Source organism: Meriones unguiculatus, chromosome 2 (assembly GCF_030254825.1).
Source record: "Meriones unguiculatus strain TT.TT164.6M chromosome 2, Bangor_MerUng_6.1, whole genome shotgun sequence".
Classification (NCBI taxonomy): Eukaryota; Metazoa; Chordata; class Mammalia; order Rodentia; family Muridae; genus Meriones; species Meriones unguiculatus.
The window spans coordinates 85124339-85145728 of NC_083350.1; the positions used below are offsets into that span (position 1 = coordinate 85124339).

A 21390-nucleotide genomic window follows, 5' to 3' on the forward strand; every position below is an offset into this window, starting at 1 on the left:
CTAACAACTTCATTTCTGACCTGGGTTTTATACCTTCTGAGACAAAGGTTTTCTATGTCAGAAAAATTACCTCATTCAAGAATAGATACACTCATTACACAAAAAGGGAGTTACAGTAGGACTGTTGATTGTTAAGTTATTTCATTAGAAGTATATCTAACTAGATACTGAGAGACCAAAAGATTAAAAATCAGTGACCATTATTAAAGGTTAAAGCCTGATCTAAGACTACCTGGGTGCAGACTTGTCCAGTAATGCCCTGAGAAGAACTCCTCTTACTGCATTCTTTCCTGCCCTCTAATTATACAGTTGCTAGGAAACCAGCCCATAAGACCAGGCCAGAACTGTTGGCGCCTAAAGTGGACCAATCATTTCAAAAGTCAGTTTCCTTTTACCCAATCATGTACCGCCAAAGCATGTACATCACTGCTTACGTTTTTACCCTTAAAAACTCTGTACCCCAGACCTCAGGGCCGCATTCCTCTTCTGTTTCCACAGGTTTGCATCCCGTGTTCGAACACGTATACAATTTAAAAACCTCATGTATTTACAGTGGAGTCTATTTATTCCTGGTCTTTTGGGGTTTGCAAACCAGGCAGAACAATACTTTTTGCTCATTATCAGTTTAAAGCAGTGATTTTATTTATATGCACATTATGAGTTCAAAGCAGAAGTTTTATCTTCTTCTTACTTTATATGTACATTGTTTGTCCAAAGGATAGTTGTTTTTGTTTTGTTTTTTTTTTTTTTTTGTTTGTTTTTATGTAAAGGTTTTTCTAAGAAACAAGTGTCTGTCTTGTATAGCTATTGGGCCTTAACCTTGGACTAAACCTGGAATGAATGTATTTCCTTGATTATTAATTTGTTTCAATCTTGTCTTCCCTCTTGGTGTAATTCATATGGAGCTTCAAAGAGCCAACACCTGTGGTGTCCTTCAATGCTTTCCTGTATCTCAAGTTGCTCTCTGGGCGCCAAACTGCCAGATCCGCCGGCAGAGTCGAACAGTTCTTGAGTCGGGAGTGAGGATTGAAAGAAAATTAATAAACCAATGCACTACACTTGGGATCTTTCCAGGGCTTCCAGTGGAAACTAGTCTCCCAGTTTATTCCAGTAATCCCTTTTTAAGTCAGAGCAAAAGCACCTCAGTACAATGAATGAGTTCACAGGGAAGTTAAAACTTCTTTACCTTGACCACCTGTCTGTGTGATCCTCACAAACAGAAGGTGTGAATGGACGAGACGTCCCACCCGCTGTCTCAAACAACAGGAGCTAGGCTTGGTCCCTTTTCAATGACCCAGGGAGGGCCAGGGTGAAGACATGTCTTTCTGCTGAGATCTAGATAACAAAGCAGCCCCGCAGTCTGGTTTTATGTTGAGGATCTTTATCCACTTTGACTTTAATTTTGTGCAGGGTGATAGATGTGGGTCTTTTTGCATTTTTCTACATGTAGACTTCCAGTTAGACCAGCACCATTTGTTGAAGATGCTGTCTTTTTCCATTGTATGGTTTTGGCATCTTTGTAAAAAATCAGGTGTCCACGGGTGTGTATGGGTTTATTTCTGGGTCCTCTGTTCAGTTCCATTGATCCATCATTCTGTTTCTATGCCAGTACCATGCAGTTTTTATTACTGTTGCTCTATAGTACAGCTTGAGATCAGAGATGGAGATACCTCCAGAAGGTCTTTTATTGTAGAGGATTGTTTTAGCAATTCTGGGTTTCTTGTTATTCCATATGAAGTTAAGAATTGTTCTTTCAAGGTCTGTAAAGAATTATGTTGGGAATTGGATTGAATCCATAGATTGCTTTTGGTAAGATGGCTATCCAAAATTCTTTTTTTTATAAGGCCTTTTAAATAAGCTTCAGACAACATAAAATCTGCTCACCTCTACAAAATGGAGAGGAACCAACCGCTAGTAAACCATTTCTAAATGTCTGAGGTAAGACAAACAGCTCACAGTGAAGGAGAAAGTGAGGGCTAGAGAGAAGTCGCAGGGTTGAGAGCACCTGCTGCTGCCACGGCCCCTTACCAGCCTGCACTGCTTTCCCCCCTGATGCCTCTGGAGGGGCTGGAGAAGGACTCACCTTCTTTAGTGGGCTGAACAGGTTTGGCCCCCATAGATTCATTCGTGTGAATGCTTGGCCCATGGGGAGTGACACTATTAGGAGGTATGGTCTTTTTGTAGTAGGTATGGCCCTTTTGGAGAGAGTGTGTCGCTGTGGAGGTGAGCTTCGAGGTCTCATTCATACACACACACACATATATATATATACTCAAGCTCCACCCAGTGTAGAAATCCGTTCTCCCAGATGCTTTTTGTAGGCATAAGGTTATTGTGTAATTCAAATGCTGATTTCTATAACCTCATATGTGGTTGCAATCCTTGTTCTTAGAATCTTCTGTCTCAGTGTTGTGTAAACATTGCTCCCCAATTGTCCACTACTGTACCAATAAAGCAGCTACAGCCAATTGCTGAGCAGGGGAAAAAATAGGGCTGGAGCTCCTGCCAGCCAGGGGAGGAGGAGTTGGAGGAGGAAGAAGCCATTGAGCCATGGGAGAGGCCCAAGAATCATCAGGAGGAAGAGCTGAAGCGAAGCTATGAAGTGCATGTATTGCTGGGATGCGTGCTGGGAGGAAGCCAGATTAGTTTAGAGGGTTATAATAGATTAATAACTGCTCAGTTCTTGTGCTATAAAGCTTGTTAAAATACGAGTCTCAATTTTTTATGTGATAGCTGAGTTAAGAAAGAAACTGAGAAACACATTTTAAAAAATTATTTATTTTTTATTAATTACAGTTTATTCACTTTGTATCCCAACTGTAGCCCCCTCCTTCAGCACTCCCAACCCCACCCTCCCTCCCTCTTCTCCATCCATGCCCCTCTCCAAGTCCACTGATAAGGGAGGTCCTTCTCCCCTTCCATCTGATGCTAGCCTTTCAGGTCTCATCAGGACTGGCTGCACTGTCTTCCTCTGTGGCCTGGTAAGGCTGTGCCCCACTCAGGGAGAAGTGATCAAAGAGCCAGCCACTGAGTTCATGTCAGAGACAGTCCCTGTTCCCATTACTAGGGCACCCACTTGGACACTGAGCTGCCATGGGCTACATCTAGAGAAACACAGTATTATAAAAATAATATTAACAGGCCATTCCCTAAATCTGTGCTCCATCTGTGACCCTACACATCTTGTAGAAAAAACTGGGTCAAAGGTTTTGAGGGTGGGTTGGAAATTCTGCCTGGCCACAGGAGATGGCCGCTTCAGGCTCCATATTCTCTGCTGCTCAAAGTCTCAGCAAGAGTGACCCTCATAGACTTACTAGGACAATATCCTATTCCAGGTCTGTGGCAAATCCCAGAGATGACCCCCACCTCCAATTTTCATTCTCTCACCTGGCCCTCTCTCCCCATCATTCCCTACTCCCAGTCCCACCTCTGCTATCTCCTAGTCCTACCCCCTCTCCTACCCAGTTCCTTCCCTCTATCCACCTCCAGTGCCTATTGTATTTCCCTTTCTGAGTGTGATTCAAGTGTCCCCCCTTGGGCCTGTCTTGTAACTTAGTTTTTTGGGTCTGTGGATTGTAGCATGGTTATCCTGTACTTTATGGCTAATATCTGCTTATAAGTTAATACATACCATTTGTGTCTTTCTAGGTTTGGATTACTTTACTCAAAATGATATTATCTAGTTCCATCCATTTTCCTGCAGATTTTATGATTTTGTTGTTTTTAATAGCTGAGTTGGTACTCCATTGTATAATTGTACCACATTTTCTTTATCCATTCTTTGGTTGAGAGACATCTGGGTTGTTTCTAGTTTCTGGCTGTTATGAATAAAGCTTCTATGAGCATAGCTGAGCAGTGTTTTTGTGGTGGTGGAGCATCTTTTGGGTATATGCCCAGGAGTGGTGTAGCTGGAGGTAGAACTATTCACAATTTTCCAAGAAACTGCTAAGTTGGTTCCACGGTGATTATACAAGTTTGCACTTCCACCAGCAATTTGAGTTTTTGATCATAGCAATCCTGATGGGTGTAAGCTGGAATCTCAGGGTTCTTTTGATTTGCGTTTCCCGGACATTCAGCATTTCTTTAAGTGCTTCTTGGCCATTTGAGATTCCTCTGTTGAGAATTCTCTGTTTAGCTCTGTACCCATTTTTAATTGAGTTATTTGGTTTGTTGATGCACAGTACTTTATGTATTTTGGGTATTATCCCTCTGTCAGATGTAGGGTTCCCATTTTGTTGGCTGCTGCTTTGTTTTCCTATTTTCCTTTGCCTTACAGAAGATATTCAGTTTCATGAGGTCCCATTTATTATTATTTTTTAAATATTAGAGCCTGTGCTGTTGGTGTTCTATTCAGGAAGTTCTCTCCTGTGCTAATGAGTTTATGGCTCTTCCCCACTTTCTTGTCTATTAGATTTAGTGTGTCTAGTTTTATTCTGAGGTCTTTGATCCACTTGGACTTGAGTTTTCTTCAGGATGAGAAATACTGATCTCTTTGCATTTTTCTACATGAAGATCTCCAATTAGACCAGCATCATTTGTTGAAGATGTTGTCTTTTTTTCTGTTGTGTGGTTTTGGCTTCTTTGTCAAAAAATCAAGTGCCCATAGGTGTGTGGGTTTATTTCTGGCTCTTCAATTCGATTCAGTTGATCAACTTGCCTGTTTCCATACCATTACCATGAAGTTTTTATTATCATTGCTCTATAGTACAGTTTGAAATCAGGGATGCTGATACCGCTAAGGGTTCTTTTATTGCACAAGATTGTTTTAGCTATATTGTTTTTGTTAGGAAACGCACCAATGTTAGGAAACGTGCGCCTGTGCGTCTGTGAAGGTTACACGCGGGTTCACAAATCACACCACGAGATCAGTTCCACATGGGAGGTTTATTAGGGGAAGAAGGAGGGGGTTGCAGAGAGACGAGACAGAAGAGAGAGAGAGAGAGAGAGAGAGAGTAAGAAAGAGGGGGGAGCTCCAGGAGTTCTTATAGGGTGACCCAGGGCATGCACAGGTAATTCCAGGTGGTCTGGGTGTCTTCACAAATGCCTAAAAACTGGTTTGTCAGGTCCCTTGGGGCTGGCCGTAGAGGTGCCTGCTTACTGATCCCCACAGTTTTTCCACATGAAATTGAGAATTGTTCTTTCAAAGTCTGTAAAGAATTGTGTTGATATTTTGATGGGAATTGCATTGAATCTGTAGATTGCTTTTGGTAGGATAGCCATTTTCACAATGTTAATTCTATCAGTCCACCAGCATAGGAGATTGTTGGAGGATGATCTGATGCATGTTACTGGCCCTCAAGATCTGGTTACACCTATCCTTGTTTTATAAACCTGCCTAAGACAGGTTTATTTCTGTTTCTCTCTTAACCCATCTATCACACAAATAATTGAGATTTTTATATTTGTTTAATAATAAGCTTGGTAACACAATAAATGAGCAGTTATTACTTACTCTATTTTTAACCTAAGCTAATCTTGTTTCCTTCCAGCATTCATCACAGAGATACTTGCACTGTAGCTTTCTCTGCTGAGCTCTTTCTCTTGGTCCCTCTTGGACATCTACCCATGACTGAATCCCCTACTTCCTCTTCTAACTCTTCCTCCCCTAGCTGGCAGGAAGTCCATCCCTATTCTTTCCCCTGCTCAGTGGTTGGCTGTAAGCTGCTTTATTGGCATATCCAGAGTCCATTGGGGAGCAGAGTTTATACAACATTGACACAGGAGATTCTCAGAACAAGGGTCAAAACTAGAGATGGTGGGTACAGAAATCAGCATTAGCATTTGAATTACACAATAACCTCATACCTACAAACTACTGTTTCGTTTTGCTTTTAATTTAATTTTTTTTTAATCCATCCACTTTGCTGAAGGTATTTATAAGCTGTAAGAGTTCTTTGGTAGAATTTTGGGGGTTACTTACGTGTACTATCACATCATCTGCAAATATGGATATTTTGACTTCTTCCCTTCAAATTTGTAACCCCTTGATCTCCATTCATTGTCTTACTGCTCTAGCTTGAACTTCAAGTACTATATTGAATAGATATGGAGAGAGTAGGGTCTTGTCACTGATTTAATGGAATTGCTTTGAGTTTCTCTTCATTTAATTTGATGTTGGCTATAGGCTTGCTGTATATCACCTTCATTATATTAGGTATGGGCCTTGTATCCATGATCTTGCCAAGACTTTTACCATGAAGGGGTATTACATTTAGTCAAAAGCCTTTTCTGTATCTAATGAGATGATCATGTGATTTTTTTTTCTGTCAGTTTGTTTGTATGATAGATTACATTGATGGGTTTTTGCAGCTCTGGGATGAAGCCTACTTGATCATAGTGGAAGATGTATTTGATGTGTTCTTGGATTTGGTTTGTGAGTACTGTATTGAGTATTTTTGCATCAATATTCATGAGAGAACTTGATCTGAAATTCTCTTTCTTTTTTGGCGCTTTGTGTTATTTAGCTATCAAGGTGACTGTGGTTCAATTCCCAGCAACCACATGGTGGCTCACAACCAACTGTAATGAAATCTGATGCCCTCTTCTGCCATGCAGGCAGAATACTGTATGCATAATGAATTAATAAATAAATCTTAGATAGTATTATTAAAAAATAAAATAAAAATAAATAAAAAACCAAACCAAATTGAAACAAAAAAGAAAATTGTCCATTTCATTTAGATTTTCCAATTTTGTGGAATAGAGGTTTTTAAAGTAAGACTTTGGATTTCCTCAGCCTCTGTTGTAATGTTCCCCTTTTCCTTTCTGATCTTATTATGTACCTCTGCCTTTTACTTTGGCTGAGGATTTGTCTATCTTGTTGATTTTCTCAAAGAACCAGCTCTTTGTTTCATTGATTCTTTGTATTGCTCTTTGTTTCTAATATATTGATTTCAGCCCTGAGTTTGATTATTTCCTGCTATCACTCCTCTTAGATGTATGTGCTTCTTTTTGTTCTAGAACTTTTAGGTATTCTGTTAAGTTGCTAGTATGAGAATGCTCCAATTTCTTTATGTTGGCACTTAGTGCTATGAACTTTCTTTTTAACACTGCTTTCATTGTGTCCCATAAGTTTGGGTATGTTATTTCTTCATTTGCATTGAGTTTTAGGAAGTCTTTCTTTCTTTGATTCATCCCTGACCTAGTGGTCACTGAGTAGAGAGTTGTTCAGTTTCTGTAAGATTATAAGCTTCCTGTTGTTGTTGAAGTACAGCTTTAATTCATTGTGATATGATAAGATACAAGGTGTTATTTCAATTTCCTTGTATCAGTTGAGGCTTGCTTTGTGCCAGACTATATGGTTGATTTTGGAGGAAGTTGCATGAAATGCTGAAAAAAAAGGTATATTCTTTTGTGTTTAGGTGAAGAGTTCTATAAATATCTGTTAGGTCCATTTAATTCATGATATCTGTTAGTTTCATTCTTTCTCTGTTTAATTTCTGTCTCAATGACCTGTCCTTTGGTGAGAGTGGGGTGTTGAAGTCTCCCTACACTGTTAATGTGTAGGATTTGATGTGTGTTTTAAGCCTTAGTAATGTTCCTTTTACAAACGTGAATGTCCTTGTATTTGGGGCATAGGTGTTCAGAATTAAGATGTTCTCTTGGGGGATTTTTCCTTTGTTAAGTATAAAGTGTCCTTCCCCATCTCTGTTGATTAATTTTGGATGAAAGTCTATTATATTAGATATGGCTATTACAGCTTGCTTCTTGGGCCTGTTTGCTTGGAAAACTTTTTTTCTATCTCTTTACTCTGAGGTAATGTCTATTTTTGTTGGTGAAGTATGTTTCTTGTATGCTGAGAAATGATGGATCTTGTTTACACATTCATTTTGTTAGCATGTGTCTTTTGGGGGGATAAATTGAGTCCATCGATGTGGAGAGATGTTAATGGCCAATGATTGTTAGTCCCTGTAATTTTGATGTTGGTGGTGATACTATGTGTCTGTTCTCTTCTTTTCCTGTGTTTTCTTGGGTGTAATTAACCTCCTTGTGTTGGAGTTTTCCTTCTAGTATTTTCTATAGCGCTGGATTTGTGCATAGATATTGTTTAATTTTTTTTCATGGAATATTTACAATAATTGAAAGTTTTGGTTTTGAAAGTTTAGCAGCCTGGGCTGACATATGCGGTGTTAGAGTTTGCAAGATATCTGCCCAGGGTCTTCTGGTTTTTAGAGTCTCTGTTGAGAAGTCAGGTGTAATTTTGTTTATATGTTACTTGGCCTTTTTTCCTTGAAGCTTTTAATATTCTTTCTTTGTTCTGTACATTTAGTGGTTTCAGTATTATGTGGTGGGATTTTTTTGTTTGGAGGCTTTTGATGACTGCTTCTATTTCCTTAGGGAAATATTTAAATTATTTACCTGATCTTGATTTAACTTTGGTATGTGCAATCTATTAAGAAAATTTTCTTAATATTTTTCTTAATATTAAAATATTAAGAACATATTTAATAATTTTTATTATTATTTATTTTTATTAATAAAAATAAATATTAAATAAAATTTTCTTAATATTAAGAGGATTTTCTTTTCTGGTCCAATCTATTTGGTGTTCTGTAGGCTTCTTGTATGTTTATAGGCATCTCTTTCTTTATATTGGGGAAATTTTCTTCTCTGATTCTGTTGAAAATATTTTTTGGTCTTTGGTGACCCTGCAGGCTTCCTCAGGAAGACAGGGAGAGCCATGGGCCAGAGGATGGATGACGCTGGGGCCTGGGAGCCCTTCTGGGGAAGACAGGTGGAACTGTACGTTGGAAGCTGGAACTCAGGGAACAGCCTGCAGCTCTCCTCTGCTGGCTGGGTGCCGCTTGAACCCCCGGACAGGGTACCAGTCGGTATAGGAGGGTCTAATCTGGATGATCCTAGGGTCCAGTTCAGCAGGCCTCTTCAGGAAGGCAGGTAGGACCATGGGCTGAATGCTGGATGATCTTGGAGACTGGAAGATCTTGAGGCTTCAGAAAAATGGGTTGAGTGGGAATTTAAAAACAAAAATATTTAAATTATGTATATTGAAAACCAAAACCTTGCTCCTGAAATCCTTTTTGTGTTCACTTTCCTGCACATTCTGGTGAGTGGGTTTATCCTTCCAGTTGCTCAGAATAAACATGGGCACAGCACTTATATCCTCTCTTCTTCCCCTCGTATTTTCTCAGAGTCATTGGCAAATCTTGGCTCTGACTTCCAAAATGCATCTTCTTATTTTCTGGTGCAACCTACCATCACTTTGGTTTATTGCAGATGGTTCCATTATAGTTGCTTTCTGCTTTGTTACCTATGAGGAATGGAGTTTATCTGCTTATGGTAGTAAGCCATTACTTACAGTTGTGTTTGGCTGTCACACTTTGTTCTGGACTGCTCACTACTCTCCTGATATGGAACACCCACTGTTAGAAGTCAGGCATTCCCTAGCCTGCCTTCAGCAACTCAGTGCCAGCAGCTACATCATCACCAGTCGCCAGCCTTTTAAAAGGTCCCTGACTGCTCTCTTGCTGTGTCTGTCTGCCTCTGTCTCTCTCTGACTCTTATGTCCCCACTCCAAGTGGGTTTTTTGCTGCCCAACCCCAATGAATTCCTTGTGTGAGATCTGTTGTGCTGTGTGGTCTATGGCACACCTTGGCACTGACCCACCAAAGTTCTCTACTGCAAAACCTAACACCCACGAACTTTCTTCCTATTTAATTATAGTATGGGATTTCAGTATCTTGTTGTTCATCCATTAAGTCCTGAGTCAGAAAACTGATGCTACAGAAAGAAAAAGTCAAAATCTATGAACCGCCTACTCTGTGACTTTGTTCTACACATGTAAACAGACCTATGGAGAATAACTGTGACTGGAGGGACTCTGGTCATTTCTTGTCTTACTCTCGGGACCATTCTCTGTTCTCTTTATGCTGCTCTAGACCATAGAACACTGATCGCTTCAATCATCGGTTAAGTGTCTTCTTGAAGGCTTGGTCTCCAGCTGAGGATGCTAAGGCATTAGCAAAGCATAATAGATGGTCTTTCTGTTGTTGGGGGCATGCACTTGAAAAGGTATTAGGGCCTGATCCCTCTCTTTCTCTTTCTGCCTCCTGGTCATAAAGTGGTCATATATGTCATTGGTCCCAAAGCACTGGAGCCAGTCAGTCAATTTTCCCACATTTTGGGCCAAACAACCTTTTTCTCCTCATAAGCTGATAATTTTGGACATTTTGTTAAGGCAATGGGAAGCTGACCCACACCCTCCAAACTGCCTTCCACATGTGTTTTGACTACTGGTTTCAGGTTAAGATGTCAATCCCTAGAAGAACAAGGTTTGGAGGTCCACAGATTTGTTCTCCTTTCTGTCTCTGTTGTGTGTGGCCTGTCAGGCAAATCTTGTGTATGGGCCCACTGCTCTCCAATTCCCTTAGCTCTGGTTCTACCTCCTGCCTACTTTGTCTTCTGGCTGTGGGAGCAGCAGCAAATTCCTGCCCTTTGTTAGCTCCCGGCTGCCTCACTGAGCTCCTGTTGCCAGCACTTTTTGGAACTTTCCCACTTTGAATTTCTTTTATCGAAAACCTCAGTTCCATTTTCTTGGCTAGACGGTGATGGATATGGCTGTCTTTCAAATTCCTGCTGTAGGCTGCTTATGACTGCTCTGGTTTCCTGCTGCACTGATGTTCCCCCAGCAAGTGACTAGTGTTTGCTTGCTTACATATTTACCCTGGGGGGTTAAAATCAATCTCTACCTTCAATGAAAGTAGAATCTCTTTAGAATCCCACTCAGTATTTCATTTTCAAAATTTATTTGTTTAGTGTATGAGTGGGTATTTAATTTTCAAAATGAGAAATAACAGCTTTTATTTTGAAATAAAATAAATCAAATATTGCCTCTTTGCCTACTGAATTAGCTATTTCTGAAACATTTCTTGGACCATCACTATAACCTCACTATGACTGGCTGTATCAGAAAAGAAAACTAAGTCCCTATGTAATTAAGTAACAAAATCATACAGGTGCTGGGTAGTAAATCTTGGCTTTGTATCTGCCTCTGTGTGGTTAAAGGCTTTCCATGACCTCAGTTTGGTGTGCATATGCATTTGTGAATCATTTTCAACCACCACGTTAAAAAACAAAACAAAACAGAAACTAGAGAGGAACTTAAGAATCCTTGTAGGGCTGAGGCCAGCATAGCAAATAGAAATTGAAAACAGAAAAGAAGGGTAGTTGAGCATCAGCTGTTCTTCCAGGAAGACCTAAGTTCAAATCCTGATACCCACATTGTGAGACCGGTAACCCCAGCTCCAAGGGACCCAACAACCTCTTCTGGCCCCTTGGAGCAGTGATACACGGGTGTCCTGTACACACACACACACACACACACACACACACACACACACACGTTGTTCAAGGGCAGGGAGAAAACAATCATCCTGATGTGAAGTGAAATGTAAAGGATAGCCATGCCTGCTTCCTTCTCATTCCTACATCTTGAGTGCTGGCACTCATCAAGTTGCACGTCCTCAGAAGGGTGGTGGCCTTGTTTCCCAGCAGCACTTGATGTATACACATGCAGGTGTGCAGTCTGCATCTGTCTGTGACAAATTAACATTTCAGATGCTTTCTCACTGCGGCCTGGCATCCCTGTTGCCAAATCCTGTCTAGTATTGGCTGCCGCTGTGGCTACAAAGCCAGACAGCTAAAAAACATTTTAAAAATGCATTTTAAGAGACAACAAGCTACATTGTTGAGTTTAAGCAATAAACACTGCATAAATGCCCCCCTGAAAACAATCACTCTTGTTCATACTCAATGATTTGCTCTTCATTTTTATGACAAAGAGGAGGGATTTCTTGGTGAGCCATTGCTCTGAAGCCAATTTACACCTGATGCTTATTTTAACCAAGCTGCTGAGAAGTTACTCATATAGCGTTAATCCCAATGCAAAGCAAAGGAACATGTAAACAAGTTCTGACTTACAACAATGTGATAAAAATTAAAATTCCTTCACCCAGTACTTATGAACAAATAATAATACATTTCTACTTTAAAATAAATTCTGATTCCTGTCATTTATGGAGGACATTCTATTTATCATGGTAGCCTATACCTCTTAAGGTTTTCCATGTTTGCATGTGAAACATCTTAAAATATTTACTAGGATGACATTGGCTATAAAAATGTATAAATTACAAAACAAATGTGTTTGTTTCATATCATTCTATTTTTATATATTTCTAGAAAAAAAGCTTCTGTAACTTCCTGTAATTGACTGTAGTCTCTAAGAAAATAACAAATCCTTACCTATTTATCTGAGGATTCTTTAATATAATTGTATAATTACTTTTATTTTTAATGTCCGAAGTTTGTATTGCAAGGGTCACAGGTTTTTCCTGGGCTCTCAATACTTCTTGTCTAATTTGGTCTCTGGTAAGACTTCATGCAAATTGTCAATGGCCATCTGATCAAAAGGAATCATGGTTTTCATTTTCTGGAGCTGTTTCCACATTCTTGCTTCAGATCTTTGTGAGAAACATGAACTCAACATAATCACTTCCCTTTTCCTCAGCATCTACCTGTTAGGTCACAAAGCTCCAGAAAATGGCAGTGCTGCTGGCAATGTCCTAAGATGATGGCAGAGAACCAACCCAGGCTGGATTCTTATTCAATAAACAAAAATGATGAGATTTCTCCAGAAATCTCATTATGTGGATTTCCATTTATCAGGAAAGCTGCTACTTTCCTTCTCTGCCCATAGTAACCAGCTACCTCAGGCAAAGTCCATCTAGTTCCCAATTAACCAGAACATCCTGCTCAAATCTCCCATCTGCTATCATAGAAAACCTGCTTGCTTTCCCAATAGCTGCTACACGCTACTCTCATAAGACACCCTGGCAGTATGTCTCCCAGTAAGCTGTTCTGCCCATAGAAGGGTCTCACTGTGATCGCCTATACTACCTGGACAGTGTGTTTATCCTCTAGCCCAGAAATCTTTTCCTTTTTAAAGATTTATTTATTTATTATGTACACAGTGATCTGCCTGCATGTATGCCTGCATGCCAGAAGAGGGCACCAGATCTCATTGTAGATTGTTGAGAGCCACAATACGGTTCTTGGGAATTGAACTCAGGACCTTTGGAAGAACAGCCATTGCTCTTAACTTCTGAGCCATCTCTCCAGTAGCTAGCCCAGGAATCTTAAGGCATTTATACTGACTGGTTTTGTGTCTCAGCTTGCTATAAGCTGAGGAGGAGCCTCAGTTGAAGAAATGCCTCCATGAGATCCAGCTCTGAGGCATTTTTTTCAATTAGTGATTAATGGGAGAGGGTGCAGCCCATTGCAGATGGTATCATCACTGTGCTTTTGGCCCTGGGTTTTATAAGAAATCAGCCTGAACAAACTATGTGAAACAAGCCAATAAAGAGCACTCCCACCCTGCCCCCCATAGCCTCCACTCGAGGTCCCTGCCCTGCCTGGGTTCCTGCCTGAAAGCAGTGTGATGACGAACAGCAGTGTGAAAGTGTTAACTGAATAAACTCTTTCCTCCCCAACTTGCTTTTTGGTCATAGTGTTTCATCACAGCAATAGAAATCCTAACTAGGACAGCATTAAATTTCTTTTCAAAGCCATCTACAATCCTGCTCAGCCAAATTGACTTTGCAGTAAGCCAGAAGTTCCCAAGGATCCTTTTGTGCTGGCTATTGTGAATAATGCTGCATGTACTTGGGAGTGCAGATATTTCTGCCAGGCACTAGTTTTCATTCTTCTGGCAGTGTATGCAGTTGTGGAATTGATTGACTATATAGTGTTTTTAAACTTACTTTTGCCCAGATGATATAACACACAAATCTATTCACCCCAGAAAGGGAACCTGAGAGACCAAAGAATTAAAATTTAGTTTTTTGAGTTATCGGTTTAAAGTTTAAAGCACAAGCCTGAACAAAGGCCAGACAGGTGGAGACATGACAAGCCACTGGCAGGGAAGAACCAGCCTTACTGCATTCTTTCCCTGCCCACTAGAGATACCATTGCTAGGAAACTGACCCAGATGGTCCTTCTCCCCCAGGACAGCCAAACAAGGGAAGCCAGACAGTTAATGGTTGGGGGCCTTTCTATAGCCAATCAGTTCAAAATGCAACATTCCCTTTTGTGTTTCAACCAACAGATGCTTGCCAGGCAGAAATTCCCCTGCTTTGGGCATGCTGAGAAGGACTGGACTCTTTAAATCACCCACCTGCCCTGAGCACAAGGCTTTCTGCTCTCAATCACTGCGATGGTGAGGGTGTGAGCCCAAGCTATAGCTTGGAATAAAAAGATTATCATGTGTTTTGCAACAGACTCGACTCCTGGTGGTCTTTTGGGATCTTGAGAATCAGGCACAACAAACCCACAGCGGAACAAACTAACAATGCACTGAAATCAACTTGGTAAGTCAGTGAATTTTTATTGGGGTTACTATGGGTAAATGGGTGAGGAGTTATTTTATAACTGAAGGCTGAATAAACCCACCCACAGTCAACTTGCTTTTTGGTCATTGTGTTTCATTATAGCAATAGAAGCCCTAACTGAGCCGGGTGAGGAGCTGTGTTATGAAAAGTCCACATCGGCACTGTGATTACTGCTAGAGCTGCTGATGGATGGGTACCCCTCTTTGCAGTTCTACTGCTTAGAGCCTCCCAGCAGGCATACAGTCCCTTTTCTGATCCTGAGGAGGCGCTGCCAGAATCTCCCAAGTTGTTATTCTCCCAGATATGGGACCTTTGTTTTACTTCCTGAGACTCATGCCCCCCCACAAACTCCCCTGGGGGAATGTTTTAATATGGAGGAAACTAGCATAGAACACATGACAGTTGTGTCCTTAGGTTTTGTTTTTAGTTGTTTTAATTTTTCATTTCTTTTAGAAACATTATGTTTTTCTTCATTCTTTTTTATACTTGCATAATATAGTATTCCAGTCCAAATTTATAATCCATGATTTATTTAACCTGTCATATGCTGGTCAACATCTGGATTTGTAATTCATGACTTACTTAACCAGGCATATACTAGTCAATATACAGAGTGTATATGTTATAGCTTCCAGTGTAGTATTTTATGGGATTCCTGAGTGTGGAAGAGGTGGATCTCCGGTTCATATACGTTTCCTTGGGCTCTTTTTCTTCAGTTGGTGTGTCTTATTCAACTTTGATGTGAGAGTTTTTGTTTTATCTTATGATTTTTATTTTGTTATATTTCATTATTATTTCTTAGAAGCCTGTTCTTTTCTAATGAGAGACAGAAAGGGAGTGTATCCAGTTGGGAGGAAAGGAAGGGAGGAGAGGAGTAGGGGATGGAAAATTGTAATCAGGATATAGTACGTGAGAAAGGAATGTTTTCAATAGAAGGAGGAAGAACTATGTGATAGGTGCTGAGAAGATGGCTTTCTTGGTGAAGTGCTTGCCACACGAGCATGAGGACCTGACTTTGAATCCCCAGCACCAACATTAGAAACAAAAAAACAAAAGGGGAAAAAAGCCAGAACGATGGTGTACTTGTAATCTCAGCACTGGGGAGGCAGAGCCACAAAGATCCCTGGGACTGCTGGGCTGCCAGTCTAGCCAAACTGGTGAGCTCCAGCTTTAGCAAGAGACCCTGTCTGCAAAGACAAGGTGGAGACCGATAGGAGACCTAGAGCTGCCACACATATGTGCATGCTCCCCCTGACACATGCACTCACACATGCAAAGAGTTATGTACATACATACACAGAGACATGTGTGCACACATACAAATCTACAGTGGCAATATTCATCTTGCTCTATTCCCCGAGTATAGCTGTATCTATGCTATAAATTCTCAGAAGAAAAAAATACTGGGTTACAAAATAAAACGAATTGGTAATTTTCCCTTCTGTAAATTCCATTGATTTGCGTGCCTGCCAATAGTATAGAAAGGGCCTGTTTTCCCACAGAATTACCAGTGAAGCATATTCACTGTACATGGCTAATTAAAAAAAATTAAGAATATCTTAATTCTATCGCTACAGTATAAAATATAATTGCCTAAACTTCAAAGAATTATTGGGAAGTATAGGATGGTACATTTTAAAACTGGGCTGTTCATACTCCCAAGGCTGGGGAGATGGCTCAGTGAGAATTCCTTGCTTAAAAAACATGAGGGTATGAATTTGGATTTCTAACACCACTTAAGCTTGAAAGGACTAGGCCTGACCCTCTACCCCAAAAGTCATCAGTCCTAGGAACTAGGCCATAAGTCACCAATTCCAGGAATAAGAAAACCATAAAATTTCCTACCCAAAAAATAGCCTGGAGGTAACCACAAGAATGGGAAGGTAGCTTATCTCACAGTGGGGCCTTGTGCTGGGAAGCCCACTGACCGAACATTCCTGAGGTCTACAGATAGCTCACTTAATGTTAGTTATGTTAGTTTGTAACAAGCTTGCCCTTGCTGAATATCATCCAATCGTGTAACTGCTAACCTGGGGATTCTGGGCTCTTGCTCTGGCTCTCCTCTCTGATCCAGTAGAGAGGAGAGTGACAGTAGAGACAGTAGTGACAGTAGAGAGACCCAGCTTAAGCAGAATAAAGCTGTTTGCTCTTGCGTACGTGGTCCGGCTCCTGCTGGTCTGAGGGGACCTTAAGATCTGAGCATTACAAGCTGGGCCTGATGCTGTGCATCTATAATCCCAGCGCTGGCCAACCAGTCTAAATGGTGAAAACTTCAAGTTCAGTGATGAAACACTTGTCAGGAAACCCTGCAGCTGCAAGTCCACCATGACAGGAAATCCCTGAGCTCAGCACAAAATAGAGGGCTTTCTTTGTCAGTGGGGAGCCCTGTTCCCCACACCCTCCACCTGAGGAATGTCCTTAGGGAAAGTACAGGTTCAAGTTCCTTTCTCCTCATAAAAACTCTCCACTAAGCAAGCACCTGGGATTTCTGGAATCCCTCTCCACGCAAATGAGGCATTCCAGTATCTTAAGCCCTGAGCCAACGATCTATACCCACCCTAGAAATCTCTACCCCCTCCCCAAAGGTCTGTATAATTCTTGATCACCCCAAATAAAGTTGAACTGCCTCGATGAAGCTGGTCCCAGAAGTCTGTCATTTGCATCATATTCACAGGCCATCCAAATCTCCCATTCTTCCATTCTGTTCCCTTTGCCCTCAATGGACCAATATCTGCCAACAATCTCTGAAGAGGGGGGTGGGGAGAGGGGTGGGGGAGGGGGCGGGTCACAGACACTATCTCAAAAACTAGACAGTCTAAAGATACCAAACACACAGTTGGGTATGGTCCCACCGCAACCATACAATACAAAAAGATCGTTTATACTCCCATAAAATTACTCATTGCCATGTGCGCAGGTGTGTGGGTACAAGTGTATGTTGCATGGAGGTCAGAGGTCAATTTTGGCTTTCCATTTTCAGGAGCCATTCACCTTGCTGTTGAGACAAGGTCTCTCACTGGGTCATGGGGTTTGCTGACTAGTCTAGACTGGTTTACCAGTAAGCTCCAGGAATCGGGCTGTCTCTGCTTCCTCAGCGACTAGATTACACTCATCTCTGCCATCATGCCTTGATTTTCACAATGGTGCTAGGGAATGAGCTCAAGAACTCATGGTAATGGCAGAGCACTTTACTGAGTTATCCTCTCTGTCTCTCTATCTTTATCTCTGAAAAAAGAAAACAATGTCAGAAGTGACTAAACATTGTGATGATTATTTTTCTCCAGGAATTTTACTTTCGTAACTGATGTCCACGAGTTTAGACTAAAAAACCATGTATACTAAGGCATATTAAAATGATCTTTGAAGAGGGAGGAGAAGGAGCTCTCCTCTGGTCTCGGGTCCCTGACGTAGTGGCCGGGGCCTTTCATTCTGGGATTTTCTCTTGGCCCTCTCAGGCCTTGCCCGTGGAGGACGCGGTGAAGAGTCCTGGGCTCCTCGGTGGGTGAAGGGCCGTGCCCAGGAGGAGCGGGCACGGCTGCGGGGCAGGACGCCTTCCAGGTGGTGACGCTCAGGGAAGGGGCGTGGGGAGGACGTGGTCGCTGTTGCTGCACTACTGCGAGAGCAAGTTCAAAGACAAGCGCAGCACCACCTGGCAGGTTATCGAACAAGGAAGTTAAATATCATTGGGAAAATAGTAAACCTTGCTCTATGGGAGATTTAGAGAAATGCATTGGGTCCAATTTACTACTAAGATTCGAACGGAGCTGTTTTAGTTTATGATGTAACAGATGAAGATTCTTTTCAGAAGGTAAAAAACTGGGTCAAAGAATTATGGAAAATGTTGGGAAATGAAGTCTGTTTGTGTATGGTTGGTAATAAAATAGACTTGGAAAAGGAGAAACATGTTCCCTTTCAAGAAACAGAATCATATGCAGAGTCTGTGAGAGGGAAACATTATCATAGTTCCTCTAAACAAAACAAAGGAGTTGGGGAACTCTTTCTTGATCTTTGTGAAAGAATGACAGAAACAGTGCAAGTGGATGAGAGGTTAAAAGGCAAGGGCTCCAGTCAGGCCGGGGCGCTAGGCATCCAGGACATGATGACCCTCAAGCTCTGAGCAGCAGGGGAAGATGCTGCTCTTCTGGGTAAAAACAGAACTGTGGATCACGGCCCTGAACATGAAGACTGCCATATTCCAAGTCACATCATTTTCCCAATGGAGTTATCGATTTAACAGTATTTCCAATTACGTTTATAACACTGCAGAGACCTTAAGTGCTAAACTTGGTGGAGTTTGTGACCAGAGAATTGGCACTTTCTACAGATGTTAACAAAGCAATTACCAATGGCTTTTTTATGTTTTTTTTTTCTTTAATGAGGCATAATATGCACGTAGAAAAGACCTACTTAAAGGCTTCATTTATATTCCTTTAAACCAGATACTTTTATAATATTTCATTGCCAAAAATTACAGCTCCCCACTTAAGTGTCTGCTTAAAAAGAACAATTTTTAAATAAGCAATTTGTCTGTCTAGGTATGTCCATAGCCTATACTTGCATAAAATACAGTGACCAGTCAGGATTGGCCCTGGATCATTGCCAAAACAGTGGCTGTTGTCATTGATTAACTTAAGGTTTTTCAATTCAACTTATGTAAACTGAACGAAATGAAAACATTGGTTTTCTACCAAAATGTATAACCATTCATACCTGCATCAGAACTTTGCATCAGTGTTAAACTGATCCATTTTCTCTACAAAACAGCTAGTATTCTTAGACCCATCTAATAGTTTTAAAATACTGAGGCTTGGAGAGACTAATTTTTTCAAGATCGTATAACTAGAAAGTGGCAGAGCCAGACTGAATCCAAAGTTGTGACACGGGTCTGAGTGGTCCTGTAGCCTTCCCTTATACTATTCCACCTCCAGCAGTGTCCTGTCTCCTCTCATGTCACATGTGTTCTGAACTCCTCCCTCCTTCATAATGTCTTCTGTTTATGGTTCCCTTTCCATTTTTTCCCACAAGATGCACACATGTCTCCAAGATTTATATTTAGGTAATATAAATTTCAGTCTAGTATTTAATCAAAGACATTGACTTGGACCTTTTGTCTTTAGCTTGCCCCTGTCCATCTCTGCAAGCAATCTGTTTCCCCACCTCTTCCATCACAAGTCTGATCTCTGAGAAGCACTTAAAGAAATGTTCAATGTCATTAGTCATAACAGAAATGCAAATCAAAACAACTCTGATTACACCTGCCAGAATGGCTAAGATCAAAAACTCAAGGAACAGCACATGCCAGTGAGGATTTAGAAAGGGGAACGTTCCTCCATTGCTGGTGGGAGTGCAAACTTCTATAACGACTTTGGAAACCAATACAGTGCTTTCTTAGAAAACTGGGAATAGCTCTACCTCAAGACCCATCTATACCACTCCTCAGGATTATACCCAAAAGATGCTCTATGATACAACAAGGACATTTGCTCAAATATGTTCATAGAAGCTTTATTTCTAATAGCCAGACTCTGGGAACAACCCAGAAGTCCCTCAACTGAAGAGTGGATGAAGAAATTGTGGTACATTTACACTATATAATACTACTCAGCTATTAAAAACAAGAAAATCAGGAAATTGTGAAATTTGCAGGCAAATGGAAAGAACTAGAAAAGATTATCCTGAGTGAAGTAATCCAGACCCATAAAGACACACGAGGTATACACTGATTTATAAGCAGATTTTAGCTATAAAGTACAGGATAACTAGACTAAAATCCACAGACCCAAAGGAGATAACTACCAAGGGGGACCCAAGGGAGGATGCTTAAATCTCACTGGAAAGGGGAAATAGAATAAACAGTGGAATCGGTTGAAGAGAGGGAACAACGTAGAAGAGGAAGTACAGAGAAAAATATTTTTATTTTTATAATAATTTATTTATTTTGATTTTATATGCATTAATGTTTTGCCTGCATGTATATCTGTGTGAGGGTGCCAGGCACCCTGGAACTGGAGTTACAAACAGTTGTGATCTACCTTTGGTTGCTGGGAATTGAACTCATGTCCTTTGGAAAAGCAGCCAGTGCTCCTAACTGCCGAGCCATCACTCTAGTCCTGATTTATCCATATTTTAAAGGGAATTGATGACTTGAATTTCCGAATATTCTTTAGTTTAACAGATGTGTTGGAGGTTGTTCTGATGCCGGCCTTCAAAATCTGGTTAAGCCTACCCTCATTGTGTAAACCTGCCTAAGTCAGTATACCTGACTGGCTGATTAAACAGCCCATACCTGGGCAGGGTGGAATGGGGTGGATGTGGCTAGGTTCCTGGCTTCTGGTTCAAGAGAATCATGGGAGATGGATGGATGGGAAGAAAGAGGACGCCATGATGGGTTGGTGGAGAAGAAATAATAGGGATTGGGAGGAAGGATGCCAATATAATGGCGTGGAAAGGCCCCGATGAAGAATAAAAGCAAATACCAAGAGATTATGTATGGGAGGTGAACCAGATGAGGATGATTAAGGTGGATGGCATTGGATGGGGACTGAGAGATGTCTGGTGAGGTTACTGAGACCGAGTAGTGAAATATCTGCCTGGCCCGAAGGTAAAAATAAGGCAATTATAAAATCTAACAGGTGTCTGTGTTTTATTTTTTGGGATAGCAGCTTACATAACACCACCGTGATAATCTTAGGGCTAATAATAAACATCATATAGCCCAACACTCATTTTTTTTTAATTTACTACAACACAGATGGCAGAGGACACTTTTCTGTGGCTTGTACAAACTGCATCACTCTGCAGGGCAAATACAAGTTGTCGGTAAGCTCCAACATGCCTGTGTAACACTAACATGTAACATGTGTAACATGTGTAACACTAACACATTTGAAAGCTCACATTATTATCTAAGTCACAGTTAGAATTTGAAATTCTAATCTAAGTTCTTTCTGATCCTAAGGGTCTACAGAACTCAGTTTGAAAAACT

At 40.9% G+C, this 21390-nt stretch overlaps 1 pseudogene; it reads left to right on the forward strand.

Moving 5' to 3' along the window:
- Nucleotides 1-8680: 8680 nt before the first annotated feature.
- LOC110546888 (ras-related protein Rab-21-like) lies at nucleotides 8681-18554 on the forward strand (annotated as a pseudogene).
- Nucleotides 18555-21390: the final 2836 nt, after the last annotated feature.